Source organism: Calliopsis andreniformis, chromosome 8, assembly GCF_051401765.1.
Source record: "Calliopsis andreniformis isolate RMS-2024a chromosome 8, iyCalAndr_principal, whole genome shotgun sequence".
NCBI classification, from domain to species: domain Eukaryota; kingdom Metazoa; phylum Arthropoda; class Insecta; order Hymenoptera; family Andrenidae; genus Calliopsis; species Calliopsis andreniformis.
The window spans coordinates 6,964,031-6,980,777 of record NC_135069.1 but is presented as its reverse complement, the minus strand read 5'-3'; the positions used below and the strand labels follow the sequence as shown (position 1 = coordinate 6,980,777).

At 42.2% G+C, this 16,747-nt stretch overlaps 2 long non-coding RNA genes across 2 annotated transcripts; one reads left to right on the top strand and one right to left on the bottom strand.

Annotated features, from left to right (window-relative positions):
- Nucleotides 1–4,985: 4,985 nt before the first annotated feature.
- LOC143182464 (uncharacterized) lies at nt 4,986–5,506 on the bottom strand. Its single transcript, XR_013002443.1, has 2 exons — nt 5,300–5,506; nt 4,986–5,206 (listed from the first exon to the last, which is right to left on the bottom strand). It is a non-coding gene; the product is annotated as an uncharacterized LOC143182464 (long non-coding RNA).
- A 406-nt stretch (nt 5,507–5,912) lies between these two features.
- On the top strand, nt 5,913–6,355 carry LOC143182480 (uncharacterized). The gene is made up of 2 exons (XR_013002446.1): nt 5,913–6,041; nt 6,135–6,355. It is a non-coding gene; the product is annotated as an uncharacterized LOC143182480 (long non-coding RNA).
- Nucleotides 6,356–16,747: the final 10,392 nt, after the last annotated feature.

Genomic DNA, 16,747 nt, shown 5'->3' with positions numbered 1-16,747 from the left:
CGAGGATCGTTCGCATCTTAGGTCCATGTATACCGACCGTCGACTCACAGCCCAGAGTTAGTGTGCCCAGAATGCTCGTGCACAATAAGATCGATGTACATTCCGTTGGCAGATAGAGATAGGACGTTTTGGACACTTGACTAAAGTTGCCCAGTTTCTTAGAATGATTTTAAAACAAAAAGGCGAAAATATCCTGCACGACCGGTGCAACAGGTTCCTCAGCCGTATTGCGATTTGCCGGGACAAAAGTAGAAGAGTCGGGATACAGTAGGAAAGGCAATCGAGTGGTAGGCAAAAACCCCCCTCCCCTACATATATCCTGGTACGTTCCACCTCTGCTCCAGGGTCGCTCCTAGGATTTCGAGGGGTGCGAGTCCAGGCGGTTTTTAGTCTGTTCCTAGATTAACCTCCCCTGACCCGTGTCAAAGGCCCATGGGACTTCGTGGACACGCCATCCTTGATGAGTGATGTGACTATGGGCTGCGTGATACGAAGCATTTATCCAGGCCAGCATCAAGTGGACAACTTGGTCATTCATCGTCCTTCATCACTGATAAGTATTGCTCCCATTTTTAATGAAAAGTGAGCCGTCAGCATTAAGACCTTGTGTGCTTGGGCGTGCGCGTGATTAGTGCATGGATAAAGTTTCTGGTTGACGTATGCTTAGTGTGTATAGTGTAGGGTTTTATTATTAATCTCGAGATTTCAATTACAGATTGCCCCTCTTCTGGTCGAGAAGGTATAAGTACCCTTGGAGAACGATGAACTGCTCAGTCGCGCTTGAACCTCCAGAGAGTGCAGATCGTTCTGGTAATTCTGTGGTTGAAACTACCCTGGACTCTACCCTGTTTTCCTGGAGTGCAATTGTCACTGGACGGACGCCACCGCTTGGACTACTCTGACCAGTGGGCAGCTTGAACATTCATCATACTTTACCTCTGATAAGTATTGCTGAAATTTTAAGTGAAAAGTGAACTGCTAATATTAATGCCTATTGTGTGTCTTTAAAGTGTGCTTTGTATGCATAGTATAGTGTAGTGTATAATGTTCTTTCTCTTTTTTTCGTGGGTCAAACGGACACTGGATGAAAACAGCGCATTCAGAGGCAACAGATATTTGGAGACGACGTGGACCTCCATGGGTGCGGAACGTGGCTTGATGGAGACATTACACGGTACTCAGTTATCCACCACGTAAAATGCAATTGTATTGTCAAAGCAACTGTAATGTAAAATATTCAACTACATTAACACCACCAACCCTATTCCCATACTTCCTCTTGAAAGAAATAAAGACATACCCGAGTTTAGAGTAATTTCTCCCCTTAGAGTTAAGCTAGAAGGACAGGGTAGACATTGAATGCTCCATTAAGGAGCAAGGATAGACGGGACTTCCGTATTTTTCAAGTCCTCTATTTATTCACATGTATAAATGAAACTTTTGAAACCCCGTCGTTTGTAAGGTAATTCAAGCTGTAATTAGCTAGTTTTGAATAACTATTAACTGGAAAGTCTTCGGAATATAGTAAAATTTGATAATATTTTGAATGTGCTACTAATAGGCGCGCTTTTGAAAGTTTTCGTGTTGTATAAAATTGGGACTGTTCGTATCCTAGGCCCATGTATCCCTACCGTCAACACACAACCCAGAATTAGTATGCCCAGAATACTCGTGCACAATGAGATTCACATACGCTCCGTGGTAGATAGAGATAGGACGTTTAGGGTACCTGATTAAAGTTGCCCGGTTTCTTAGTGCGATTTTAGAATAAGAAGGCGTAAGTATCGTGCACGACCGGCGTAGCACGTTCCTCAGCAGTATTGCGATATGCGGGGACAAAAGTAGAAGAGTGGGGATAGCGTAGGAAAGGTAATCAAATGGTAGGCGATACCCTCCCTCTTCTTCTTATGTCACGGCACATCCCAGCACTGCTTCTCAGTCACTCCTGTGACGTTGAAGGGTGCGGATCGTGGCGGTTTTTAGTCTGTTCCTAGATCAGCCTCACCTGAACCATGTCAAAGGCTTTGGGACTTCGCGGGTACGCCATCCTTGGTCAGTGTTCAGACCACGCGCTGCGGGATACGAAGCATCCATCGAGGGCCGTCAACAAGTGGACAACTTGACCCTTCAACGTCCGTGACCACTGATAAGTATTGCTCCCATTTTTAATGAAAAGTGAGCCTTAGTGTGCAGTATGTAGTGTATAACGTTTTCAATTTTGTTTTCCGAGATCAAACAGACACCAGATGAAAACATCACATTCAGATGCAGCTGGAGTCTCTGGAGCATTACTGGAGTCCACTGGATCCTCCTTGGGTGCTGTTTCTATACACTACGCAGCTACCGAATAGTGAATCGCAAGTAAAGTGCAATTGTTGTATAAAATACAATGTAAAATATTGGAATACATTCATCCCAATCCAATTCTCATACTTCTTCTTAGAAAAAATAAAGATATAGGAGAGTTGAGAGTAATTTCTACCCCAAAAATTAAGATGTAAGGACAGGAAGGACTTTGAATATTCCATTAAAGAGTCAGAACAGACGGGTCTTTCATAGTTTTGAAGTGCTTTATTCGTTTACATACGCGACTAATATATAATTTCAAGTCCAAATTTCTTTCTAAGGTAATTCAAGTTTTACATTAGTCAGTTTTCATTGAGATAGTAATGTTCATTTATTATAAGACGATGACGATGTAGAATATTTAACGAAGGCAGTAAAGACTGTAATATTTCGAATATTTTATTAAAATAAAGGTAGATGGAACTTTGAAAGTTTTCCTAATGTATAAGATTAGGGTTGTTAGCAGCCTATCCCCACGCGTCCCCACTCAGCCCAAAATGTCCATGCCCCGTAATGTCATTCGTTCCGTGGCAATCGAAGAGATAGGACACTTTAGATAACTCGTTATTTCCAAGGCACTTGAGGTATATAATTCGACTTTTCCAATAAGCATTGCCATCAATATTTAGCAAACGATTGAAGAGTAAAATGAAGCCACCTTATAACATTTCATTTTTCATTATTCTTTAGGGGTCAAACAAGCATCCAACGAAGCGTCGCATCTCCAGGTTGATCTGTGGAGAACGGTGTAACCATTTGTCGTGGCAAGATGTCCTCCAGGAACGTCATAACGTGGAAATGTGGGCGCAGCTCACGGCATTCGAGTGAATTGCATGTGGCGCCCTCACTTTCCCACTTTATGACGTCACTGGAAGACATTTTGGAAACGATCCCGCACCACCAACGCCCTCCTCAATCGCTTCTGAGACTTTGGAGGAGACAGATCGTGGCAGTCCTTGGTTAATTGCTTCGGCTGTCCCATATTAAAGGCCCCTGGGACTATAAGGGTGCGTCATCCTAGAGCAGGGAGCAGGCCATGCGCCACGAGATACAGAACATCCATCGAGGGACATCATCAAACGTCTTCAGTTGAAGAATGCAATCATAGGTAAGGTTTCAGTTTAAATCTTCCTTTTACGTCTTTGATGAGCCGACTATTAATCTTATATCTATCTGTTTCAGGCCAGGTAGCCAGCATGGTTGTATGGCATGCATTGACACGACAGGAGGAATGCAAAGTACTTTACTGTCAAGAAGCTTCGTCGTGAAGATAGAGGACAACTGCTTGCATTTGTTGAAAAATTGTGTGTGTCATGATGTGTATTAATTATATGTGTTAAAAATTGATCTGTATGTTGTATGTACAAAATACGTCTGTATAAAATCCTCTGCCTTAAAAAAATAAAAGTCTTTGTAGAAATAACCATGTGTGCTTATTTGCACCACAATCTTGCCATGTTCCTTTCATATCCATTCGGTAATCAAAATTCCATTTTCCTTCAATTTTTCGATAGTCCTCCTTGCATATCATGTCCTCCTAACACTTCAGCAAATTTCGGGCAAAAGATAAAGTCCGTTACCCGCCATTTTTGGATAGACCTCTTTGCATATCATGTTTTCCTAATAACTTAGTCAATTTTCGGGTAAAAGCTGAATTTTGATTCCCGCCAATTTTTGGTAGACCTCCTTGCATATCATGTTATCCTAGTAACTTAGTCGATTTTCGGGCAAAAGCTGAATTTTGATTCCCGCCAATTTTTGGTAGACCTCCTTGCATATCATGTTCTCCTATTAACTTAGTCAATTTTCGGGCAAAAGCTGAATTTTGATTCCCGCCAATTTTTCGATCGACCTCTTTGCCTATCATGTTCTCCTATTAACTTAGTCGATTTTGGCCAAAACTGAGATTCCGTTTCCCGCCAATTTTTCGATCGACCTCTTCGCCTATCATGTTCTCCTATTAACTTAGTCGATTTTGGCCAAAACTGAGATTCCGTTTCCCGCCAATTTTTCGATCGACCTCTTCGGCTATCATGTTCTCCTATTAACTTAGTCGATTTTGGCCAAAACTGAGATTCCGTTTCCCGCCAATTTTTCGATCGACCTCTTCGCCTATCATGTTCTCCTATTAACTTAGTCGATTTTGGCCAAAACTGAGATTCCGTTTCCCGCCAATTTTTCGATCGACCTCTTCGCCTATCATGTTCTCCTATTAACTTAGTCGATTTTGGCCAAAACTGAGATTCCGTTTCCCGCCAATTTTTCGATCGACCTCTTCGCCTATCATGTTCTCCTAATAATTTAGTCGATTTTTAGCAAAACTAAGATTCTGTTTCCCGCCAATTTTTCGATAGACCTCCTCGCATATCATGTTCTCCTGATACTTTTGCGCATTTAAGGGACAAGCTAAAGTCCGTTTCCCGTCAATTTTTAAAGATGCTGCGATATCTCTTTTTATATCATGTTCTCCTCAAACTTTTGCTTATTTTCTTAGCAATATATAACTTTGGGGCAGGAATAAATGCAAGTATGAGGAGAACATGATACTAAAAGAGGTCTAATCTTTACATATCGTTTGCTATGTGCTAATGGTTAGGAAACAGGATTTGTGATGGAAGAAATAAATCATGAATCGCATGTACCTTTTACTACTGTCTTTTTATTGTTATAAATCAAGTTACATGATATATAAAATACATTTCAACTTATGCAAGCTGTGTTCAGGACTCACAGAGGTTCCAATCGGCACCAGTCGTCTGACGTGCTCCACGAACTGGATTCATATTATCGCTTCACCGCGACAGGCGTCAATGAAAGACTCAGGAGAAAGTGACGCTTTCACTCGGTGTCTCGTTGACCTCTGAAAAAGGAACAAAGCCATATTCACTACGGACACTATATACACTCTAATATATTAACGAACGCACACAAGATATTAATGCTGGTCGCTCACCTTTTGTTTAAAACGTGCGCAATACTTGTCAGCGGTCAAGGTAGGCCAAGGAATGTCGGCTGTTCACCAGCTGTCGTAGTACAGGACGCCATCTTGGACCGGGACGTAGCACACCCTCCAGAGGACGCTGTTGTATGGCAATCCCGCGGCGTTTGATGTGATCACTGAACAAGGATTGCGCACCCTGAACGTCCCACGGGTTTTCGATATGAACCAGGGGAGGCTAGCCTAAAATCCAACCGAATGTTGCCACGATCCGCACCCTTTGAAACCTCGCGAGCGACTGACGAATGTGTCTGTCCTTCTCTGACCTAGTAAATATTCGGCTCACTCAAGTTCAGGCTTGTTTTGACCCGACATCTATTGAGTTTTTACGGAAACATTTCAGGTTCGGACTACCTCCGGGGCATAGGACTGGCAGTAATGCGGTTACAATGAAGCGGTTTTCCGAGGGTCAAAAGCTCTCTCTTTCCTCAGTCGTTCTCGAGCTTTGGAAGAGTGCGGATCGTAGTGGTCCTCAGACGGTTCTCGGGTTAGCATTTCGTCGATCCCGTCCTCAAAGATGATCCGCAAGGAAGTGATCGTATCATATGCCGCGGGATTGCCATACAACAGCGTCCTCTGGAGGGTGTGCTACGTCCCGGTCCAAGATGGCGTCCTGTACTACGACAGCTGGTGAACAGCCGACATTCCTTGGCCTACCTTGACCGCTGACAAGTATTGCGCACGTTTTAAACAAAAGGTGAGCGACCAGCATTAATATCTTGTGTGCGTTCGTTAATATATTAGAGTGTATATAGTGTCCGTAGTGAATATGGCTTTGTTCCTTTTTCAGAGGTCAACGAGACACCGAGTGAAAGCGTCACTTTCTCCTGAGTCTTTCATTGACGCCTGTCGCGGTGAAGCGATAATATGAATCCAGTTCGTGGAGCACGTCAGACGACTGGTGCCGATTGGAACCTCTGTGAGTCCTGAACACAGCTTGCATAAGTTGAAATGTATTTTATATATCATGTAACTTGATTTATAACAATAAAAAGACAGTAGTAAAAGGTACATGCGATTCATGATTTATTTCTTCCATCACAAATCCTGTTTCCTAACCATTAGCACATAGCAAACGATATGTAAAGATTAGACCTCTTTTAGTATCATGTTCTCCTCATACTTGCATTTATTCCTGCCCCAAAGTTATATATTGCTAAGAAAATAAGCAAAAGTTTGAGGAGAACATGATATAAAAAGAGATATCGCAGCATCTTTAAAAATTGACGGGAAACGGACTTTAGCTTGTCCCTTAAATGCGCAAAAGTATCAGGAGAACATGATATGCGAGGAGGTCTATCGAAAAATTGGCGGGAAACAGAATCTTAGTTTTGCTAAAAATCGACTAAATTATTAGGAGAACATGATAGGCGAAGAGGTCGATCGAAAAATTGGCGGGAAACGGAATCTCAGTTTTGGCCAAAATCGACTAAGTTAATAGGAGAACATGATAGGCGAAGAGGTCGATCGAAAAATTGGCGGGAAACGGAATCTCAGTTTTGGCCAAAATCGACTAAGTTAATAGGAGAACATGATAGGCGAAGAGGTCGATCGAAAAATTGGCGGGAAACGGAATCTCAGTTTTGGCCAAAATCGACTAAGTTAATAGGAGAACATGATAGCCGAAGAGGTCGATCGAAAAATTGGCGGGAAACGGAATCTCAGTTTTGGCCAAAATCGACTAAGTTAATAGGAGAACATGATAGGCGAAGAGGTCGATCGAAAAATTGGCGGGAAACGGAATCTCAGTTTTGGCCAAAATCGACTAAGTTAATAGGAGAACATGATAGGCAAAGAGGTCGATCGAAAAATTGGCGGGAATCAAAATTCAGCTTTTGCCCGAAAATTGACTAAGTTAATAGGAGAACATGATATGCAAGGAGGTCTACCAAAAATTGGCGGGAATCAAAATTCAGCTTTTGCCCGAAAATCGACTAAGTTACTAGGATAACATGATATGCAAGGAGGTCTACCAAAAATTGGCGGGAATCAAAATTCAGCTTTTACCCGAAAATTGACTAAGTTATTAGGAAAACATGATATGCAAAGAGGTCTATCCAAAAATGGCGGGTAACGGACTTTATCTTTTGCCCGAAATTTGCTGAAGTGTTAGGAGGACATGATATGCAAGGAGGACTATCGAAAAATTGAAGGAAAATGGAATTTTGATTACCGAATGGATATGAAAGGAACATGGCAAGATTGTGGTGCAAATAAGCACACATGGTTATTTCTACAAAGACTTTTATTTTTTTAAGGCAGAGGATTTTATACAGACGTATTTTGTACATACAACATACAGATCAATTTTTAACACATATAATTAATACACATCATGACACACACAATTTTTCAACAAATGCAAGCAGTTGTCCTCTATCTTCACGACGAAGCTTCTTGACAGTAAAGTACTTTGCATTCCTCCTGTCGTGTCAATGCATGCCATACAACCATGCTGGCTACCTGGCCTGAAACAGATAGATATAAGATTAATAGTCGGCTCATCAAAGACGTAAAAGGAAGATTTAAACTGAAACCTTACCTATGATTGCATTCTTCAACTGAAGACGTTTGATGATGTCCCTCGATGGATGTTCTGTATCTCGTGGCGCATGGCCTGCTCCCTGCTCTAGGATGACGCACCCTTATAGTCCCAGGGGCCTTTAATATGGGACAGCCGAAGCAATTAACCAAGGACTGCCACGATCTGTCTCCTCCAAAGTCTCAGAAGCGATTGAGGAGGGCGTTGGTGGTGCGGGATCGTTTCCAAAATGTCTTCCAGTGACGTCATAAAGTGGGAAAGTGAGGGCGCCACATGCAATTCACTCGAATGCCGTGAGCTGCGCCCACATTTCCACGTTATGACGTTCCTGGAGGACATCTTGCCACGACAAATGGTTACACCGTTCTCCACAGATCAACCTGGAGATGCGACGCTTCGTTGGATGCTTGTTTGACCCCTAAAGAATAATGAAAAATGAAATGTTATAAGGTGGCTTCATTTTACTCTTCAATCGTTTGCTAAATATTGATGGCAATGCTTATTGGAAAAGTCGAATTATATACCTCAAGTGCCTTGGAAATAACGAGTTATCTAAAGTGTCCTATCTCTTCGATTGCCACGGAACGAATGACATTACGGGGCATGGACATTTTGGGCTGAGTGGGGACGCGTGGGGATAGGCTGCTAACAACCCTAATCTTATACATTAGGAAAACTTTCAAAGTTCCATCTACCTTTATTTTAATAAAATATTCGAAATATTACAGTCTTTACTGCCTTCGTTAAATATTCTACATCGTCATCGTCTTATAATAAATGAACATTACTATCTCAATGAAAACTGACTAATGTAAAACTTGAATTACCTTAGAAAGAAATTTGGACTTGAAATTATATATTAGTCGCGTATGTAAACGAATAAAGCACTTCAAAACTATGAAAGACCCGTCTGTTCTGACTCTTTAATGGAATATTCAAAGTCCTTCCTGTCCTTACATCTTAATTTTTGGGGTAGAAATTACTCTCAACTCTCCTATATCTTTATTTTTCTAAGAAGAAGTATGAGAATTGGATTGGGATGAATGTATTCCAATATTTTACATTGTATTTTATACAACAATTGCACTTTACTTGCGATTCACTATTCGGTAGCTGCGTAGTGTATAGAAACAGCACCCAAGGAGGATCCAGTGGACTCCAGTAATGCTCCAGAGACTCCAGCTGCATCTGAATGTGATGTTTTCATCTGGTGTCTGTTTGATCTCGGAAAACAAAATTGAAAACGTTATACACTACATACTGCACACTAAGGCTCACTTTTCATTAAAAATGGGAGCAATACTTATCAGTGGTCACGGACGTTGAAGGGTCAAGTTGTCCACTTGTTGACGGCCCTCGATGGATGCTTCGTATCCCGCAGCGCGTGGTCTGAACACTGACCAAGGATGGCGTACCCGCGAAGTCCCAAAGCCTTTGACATGGTTCAGGTGAGGCTGATCTAGGAACAGACTAAAAACCGCCACGATCCGCACCCTTCAACGTCACAGGAGTGACTGAGAAGCAGTGCTGGGATGTGCCGTGACATAAGAAGAAGAGGGAGGGTATCGCCTACCATTTGATTACCTTTCCTACGCTATCCCCACTCTTCTACTTTTGTCCCCGCATATCGCAATACTGCTGAGGAACGTGCTACGCCGGTCGTGCACGATACTTACGCCTTCTTATTCTAAAATCGCACTAAGAAACCGGGCAACTTTAATCAGGTACCCTAAACGTCCTATCTCTATCTACCACGGAGCGTATGTGAATCTCATTGTGCACGAGTATTCTGGGCATACTAATTCTGGTTGTGTGTTGACGGTAGGGATACATGGGCCTAGGATACGAACAGTCCCAATTTTATACAACACGAAAACTTTCAAAAGCGCGCCTATTAGTAGCACATTCAAAATATTATCAAATTTTACTATATTCCGAAGACTTTCCAGTTAATAGTTATTCAAAACTAGCTAATTACAGCTTGAATTACCTTACAAACGACGGGGTTTCAAAAGTTTCATTTATACATGTGAATAAATAGAGGACTTGAAAAATACGGAAGTCCCGTCTATCCTTGCTCCTTAATGGAGCATTCAATGTCTACCCTGTCCTTCTAGCTTAACTCTAAGGGGAGAAATTACTCTAAACTCGGGTATGTCTTTATTTCTTTCAAGAGGAAGTATGGGAATAGGGTTGGTGGTGTTAATGTAGTTGAATATTTTACATTACAGTTGCTTTGACAATACAATTGCATTTTACGTGGTGGATAACTGAGTACCGTGTAATGTCTCCATCAAGCCACGTTCCGCACCCATGGAGGTCCACGTCGTCTCCAAATATCTGTTGCCTCTGAATGCGCTGTTTCATCCAGTGTCCGTTTGACCCACGAAAAAAAGAGAAAGAACATTATACACTACACTATACTATGCATACAAAGCACACTTTAAAGACACACAATAGGCATTAATATTAGCAGTTCACTTTTCACTTAAAATTTCAGCAATACTTATCAGAGGTAAAGTATGATGAATGTTCAAGCTGCCCACTGGTCAGAGTAGTCCAAGCGGTGGCGTCCGTCCAGTGACAATTGCACTCCAGGAAAACAGGGTAGAGTCCAGGGTAGTTTCAACCACAGAATTACCAGAACGATCTGCACTCTCTGGAGGTTCAAGCGCGACTGAGCAGTTCATCGTTCTCCAAGGGTACTTATACCTTCTCGACCAGAAGAGGGGCAATCTGTAATTGAAATCTCGAGATTAATAATAAAACCCTACACTATACACACTAAGCATACGTCAACCAGAAACTTTATCCATGCACTAATCACGCGCACGCCCAAGCACACAAGGTCTTAATGCTGACGGCTCACTTTTCATTAAAAATGGGAGCAATACTTATCAGTGATGAAGGACGATGAATGACCAAGTTGTCCACTTGATGCTGGCCTGGATAAATGCTTCGTATCACGCAGCCCATAGTCACATCACTCATCAAGGATGGCGTGTCCACGAAGTCCCATGGGCCTTTGACACGGGTCAGGGGAGGTTAATCTAGGAACAGACTAAAAACCGCCTGGACTCGCACCCCTCGAAATCCTAGGAGCGACCCTGGAGCAGAGGTGGAACGTACCAGGATATATGTAGGGGAGGGGGGTTTTTGCCTACCACTCGATTGCCTTTCCTACTGTATCCCGACTCTTCTACTTTTGTCCCGGCAAATCGCAATACGGCTGAGGAACCTGTTGCACCGGTCGTGCAGGATATTTTCGCCTTTTTGTTTTAAAATCATTCTAAGAAACTGGGCAACTTTAGTCAAGTGTCCAAAACGTCCTATCTCTATCTGCCAACGGAATGTACATCGATCTTATTGTGCACGAGCATTCTGGGCACACTAACTCTGGGCTGTGAGTCGACGGTCGGTATACATGGACCTAAGATGCGAACGATCCTCGCACTATGCAACACGAAAACTTTCAAAAGCTCCCCTTTTAGTAGCACATTCAAAATATTATCAAATTTTATTATATTCCTCAAATTTTCAAGTTAATAGTTACTCAAAAGAAGCTATCTATAGTTTGAATTACCGTAGAAAAGAATTCGGTTATCAAAAATTTTAGTTATATATGTGAATAAATAAAGGACTTGAAAAATACGAAAATCCCGGCTATCCTCGCTCCTTAACGGAGCATTCAATTTCTTCAATGTCCTTCTATCTTAACTCTAAGGGGAGAAATTACTCTAAACTCGGGTATGTCTTTATTTCTTTTAAGAGGAAGTTTGGGAATAGGGTTGATGGTGTTAATGTAGTTGAATATTTTACATTACAGTTGCTTTGACAATACAATTGCGTTTCCCGTGGTATTTACTACGTGTTGAATAACTGCGTACCATGGACCGTCTCACGCAAGCCACGTTCAGCGTCCATGGAGGTCCACATCGTCTCCAAATATCTGTTACCTCTGAATGCGCTGTTTTCATCCAATGTTCGTTTGACCCATGAAAAAAGAGAAAGAACATTATACACTACACTATACTATACATACTAAGCACACGTTGAACACACACAATAGGCTTTAATATTATCAGTTCACTTTTCACTTAAAATTTGAGCAATACTTATCAGAGATAAAGTTTGATGAAATGTCAAGTTGGCCACTGGTCAGAGTAGTTCAAGCGGTGGCATCTATGCAGCGACTATGCCACTCCACGAAAACAGGGTAGAGTCCAGGGTAGTTTCAACCACAGAATCACCAGAACGATCTGCACTCTCTGGAGGTTCAAGCGCGACTGAGCAGTTCATCGTTCCCCAAGGGTATTTATACCTTCTCGACCAGAAGAGACTGAATCTAAAACTGAAATTTCGCGGTTCATAATAAAACACTTCACTATACGCATTAAGGCCACGTCAACCAAACACTTTGCGTATACACTAAGCACGCGCGCGCACACGCACACAGGCTGATAATGCTGGCGGCTCACTTTTCATTAAAAATGGGAGCAATACTTATCTGTGGTAAAGTATGGATGAAAGGTCAAGTTGTCCACTGGTCAGAGTAGTCCAAGTGGCGGCGTCTGTCCAGTGACTATGGCACTTCACGAAAACAAGCTAGAGTCCAGGATAGCTCCATCGCAGAAACACCAGAATTATCTGCACTCTCTGGAGGTTCAAGCGCGACTGAGGAATTGACTGTTCTGCAAGGGTATTTATACCTTCTCGAACAGAAGAGGGGGGATCTGGAACTGAAATTTCTAAATTAATAGTAAAACACTACACTATGCACACTAAGCATACGTCAAACAGAGACTTTATCCATGCACTCAGCACGCGCACACCCAAGCACCCAGGGTCTTAATACTGGCGGCTCACTTTTCATTAAAAATGGGAGCAATACTTATCGGTGGTCAAGGAGGATGAATGATCAAGTTGTCCTCTTGATACTGGCCTGGATGGATGCTTCGTATCCTGCAGCACATGGTGTGAACACTGATCAAGGATGGCGTACCCGCGAAGTCCCAAGGGCCTTTGACATGGGTCAGGGGAGGCTAATCTAGGAACAGACTAAAAACCGCCACGATCCGCACCCTTCGACGTCACAGGAGTGACTGAGGAGCAGTGCTGGGATGTGCCGTGACATAAGAAGAAGAGGGGGTGTATCGCCTACCACTTGATTACCTTTCCTACGCTATCCCCACTCTTCTACTTTTGTCCCCGCATATCGCAACACTGCTGAGGAACGTGTTGCGCCGGTCGTGCACGATATTTACGCCTGCTTATTCTAAAATCGCACTAAGAAACCGGGCAACTTTAATCAGGTCTCCTAAACGTCCTATCTCTATCTACCACGGAGCGTATGTCAATCTCATTGTGCACGAGTATTCTGGGCATACTAATTCTGGGCTGCGTATTGACGGTGGGGATACATGGGCCTAGGATACGAACAGCCCCAATTTTATACAACACGAAAACTTTCAAAAGTGCCCCTATTAGTAGCACATTCAAAATATTATCTAATTTTACTATATTCCGAAAATTTTCCAGTTAACAGTTACTCAAAACTAGCTATCTATAGCTTCAATAACTTTAGAAAAGAATTGGGGTTTCAAAAATTGTAGTTATATATCTGAATAAATAAAGGACTTGGAAAATGCGAAAGTCCCGCCTATCCTTGCTCCTTAATGGAGCATTCAATATTTTCCCTGTCCTTCTATCTTAACTCTAAGGGGAGAAATTACTCTAAACTCTGGTATGTCTTTATTTCTTTTAAGGGGAAGTATGGGAATAGGGTTGGTGCTAATGTTGTTGAATATTTTACATTACAGTTGCTTTGACAATACAATTGCGTTTCCCGTGGTATTTACTACGTGTTGAATAACTGCGTACCATGGAACGTCTCACGCAAGCCACGTTCAGCATCCATGGAGGTCCACATCGTCTCCAAACATCTGTTGCCTCTGAATGCGCTGTTTTCATCCAGTGTCCGTTTGACCCACGAAAAAAAGAGAAAGAACATTATACACTATACTAAACACCCTAGGCTCACGTCAAACACACGGACAAAAGGCTTTAATATTAGCAGTTCAGATTCATTTAAAATTTAAGAAATACTTATCAGTGGTAAAGTATGATGAAATGTCAAGTTATCCACTGGTCAGTGTAGTTCATGCGGTGGCATCTGTCCAGTGACTATGGCAATCCAGGAAAACAGGGTAGAGTCCAGGGTAGTTCCATCACAGAATCACAAGAACGATCTGCACTCTCTTGAGGTTGAAGCGGGACTGTGAAGTTCGTCGTTCCCCAAGGGTATTTATACGTTCTCGTGCTGAAGAGGGGGAATTTGCAACTGAAATTTCGAGATTAGTAATAAAACACTGCACTATACACATTGGGCATACGTTAAACAGACACTTTACCCATGCACTAAGCAATTCCGCGCACTAGCACACAAGGTATCAATGCTGACGACTCACTTTTCATTAAAAATGGCACAAATACTTATCATTGGTCAAGGGCGATGAATGATCAAGTTGTCTACTTGATGACGGCCCTCGATCGATGCTTCGTATCTTGCAGCGCATAGTCTTATCACTGTTTAAGGATGGCGTACCCGCGAAATCCCATGGGCTTCTGATATGGAGCAGACGAAGCTCGCGAAGAAATTAACCAAGAACTGTCATGACCTGCTTGCTTCAAAATCTCACGAGCAAATGACGAGGGATTTGGTCGTGGAGGGTCGTTTTCAAAATGTCTTCCAGTGACGTCATAGAGTGGAAAAATGAAGGCGCCGCATGCAATACACCGAAATACTGTGACTTTCGCGCTCTTCTCCACGTTGTGACGTTCCTCGAGGACATCTTGCCCCGATAAATGGTTACACCGTTCACCACAGATTAACCTGAAGATGCGACGCTTCGTTCGATGTTTGTTTGATCCCTGAAGAAGAATGAAATATGAAACGATATAAGGTGAAAATGGTAAAGGGTAAAAATGATATAATACTTATCAATGGTCAAGGATGACGAATGATCAAGTCGTCCACTTGATGATGTCCCTCGATGGATGCCTCGTATCTTGCAACACGTGGTCTGTTCACTGATCAAGGATGGCGTACACTCGAAGTCCCACTGGCCTTAGACATCCGTCAGGGGAGGCTAATCTAGGAACAGACTAAAAACCGCCACGACCAGCACCCTTCGAAGTCTCAGGAGCGACTGAGGATCAGTGCTGAGATTTGCCGGGACATAAGAAGAAGAGGGGGTGTATCGCCTACCACTTGATTACCTTTCCTACGCTATCCCCACTCTTCTACTTTTGTCCCCGCATATCGCAACACTGCTGAGGAACGTGTTGCGCCGGTCGTGCACGATATTTACGCCTTCTTATTCTAAAATCGCACTAAGAAACCGGGCAACTTTAATCAGATACCCTAAACGTCGTATCTCTATCTACCACGGAGCGTGTGTCGATCTTATTGTGCACGAGTATTCTGATTACACTAATTCCGAGCTGTGTGTTGACGGTGGGGATACATGGGCCTAGGATACGAACAGCCCCAATTTTATACAACACGAATGCTTTCAAAAACGCGCCTATTAGTAGCACATTCAAAATATTATCTAATTCTACTATATTCCGAAAATTCTCCAGTTAACAGTTACTCAAAACTAGATATCTATAGCTTGAATTACTTTAGAAAAGAATTGGGGTTTCAAAAATTGTAGTTATATATCCGAATAAATAAAGGACTTGGAAAATGCGAAAGTCCCGCCTATCCTTGCTCCTTAATGGAGCATTGAATATTTTCCCTGTCCTTCTATCTTAACTCTAAGGGGAGAAATTACTCTAAACTCTGGTATGTCTTTATTTCTTTTAAGGGGAAGTATGGGAATAGGGTTGGTGCTAATGTTGTTGAATATTTTACATTACAGTTGCTTTGACAATACAATTGCACTTTTGTTGCGACTTACTGCGTGTCCGATGGTTCTACACTATGTTGCAAGTGATGCATTCTGTGTTCAGTATTCACGGAGATTCAAATCGACACCAGCCATCTGACGTGTTCCATCCACTATGAAGTGCACAATAAAAAATTCGGAAGAATGCGAGGTGTTTCAGTGTCTGTATGTCCACTAAAAAAAAAGAGAAATATCTCTTTTATATAGTGAATACACTATACTTGCTAAGCACACGCGCGCGTACACATCAGGTATTAAGGCGGGCAACTAACTTTTTATTTCAAATTTGATCGATACTTATCAGTAGTCAAGTATGATGAATGGTCAGGCTTCTCACTGGTCGAGGTAGTCGGAGGATTGATGAAAGGTCCAGCAGCCATGGTATCTTGTAAGAGACTGTGATCCTGGAGCCACGGAGTCCCTCCAGAGGATTACTAGTGCGATCCACCTGCTTCGAAGACGTCGGAACAACTGTGAAGTTCGTCGTCCTGACAGCGTATTTATATCTTCCCGACTAGAAGGGAGTGGGGGAACAAATGATTAAAATTACAAGTTTAATTTACGAAAAACTTGTAAAAAATAATGTGTGAATAAAGAATAATTTGCGAAAAATTAATACTTCTTATTAACTTTATGAATTATATAATTGTTTAAAGCCCAATGAGTAGGGTATACATCGCGTGGGGAAGCACCATTCACGAGTCAGAAAAGCGACAAAATCGCAAGTTAGATGACTCGGCCACCAGAGGTCAGCTCTAGAAAATTGAACCATAACATCTAAGTGTCTAATGCCATTTTTTCAGTTATTTTAAATAACTATTATCTTTTAACTAGCGTGACATCACACTTAGACAGTTATCTTTGCTTAGCTGAACTCGTGGGGATTTTATATATGCACACCCATCACAT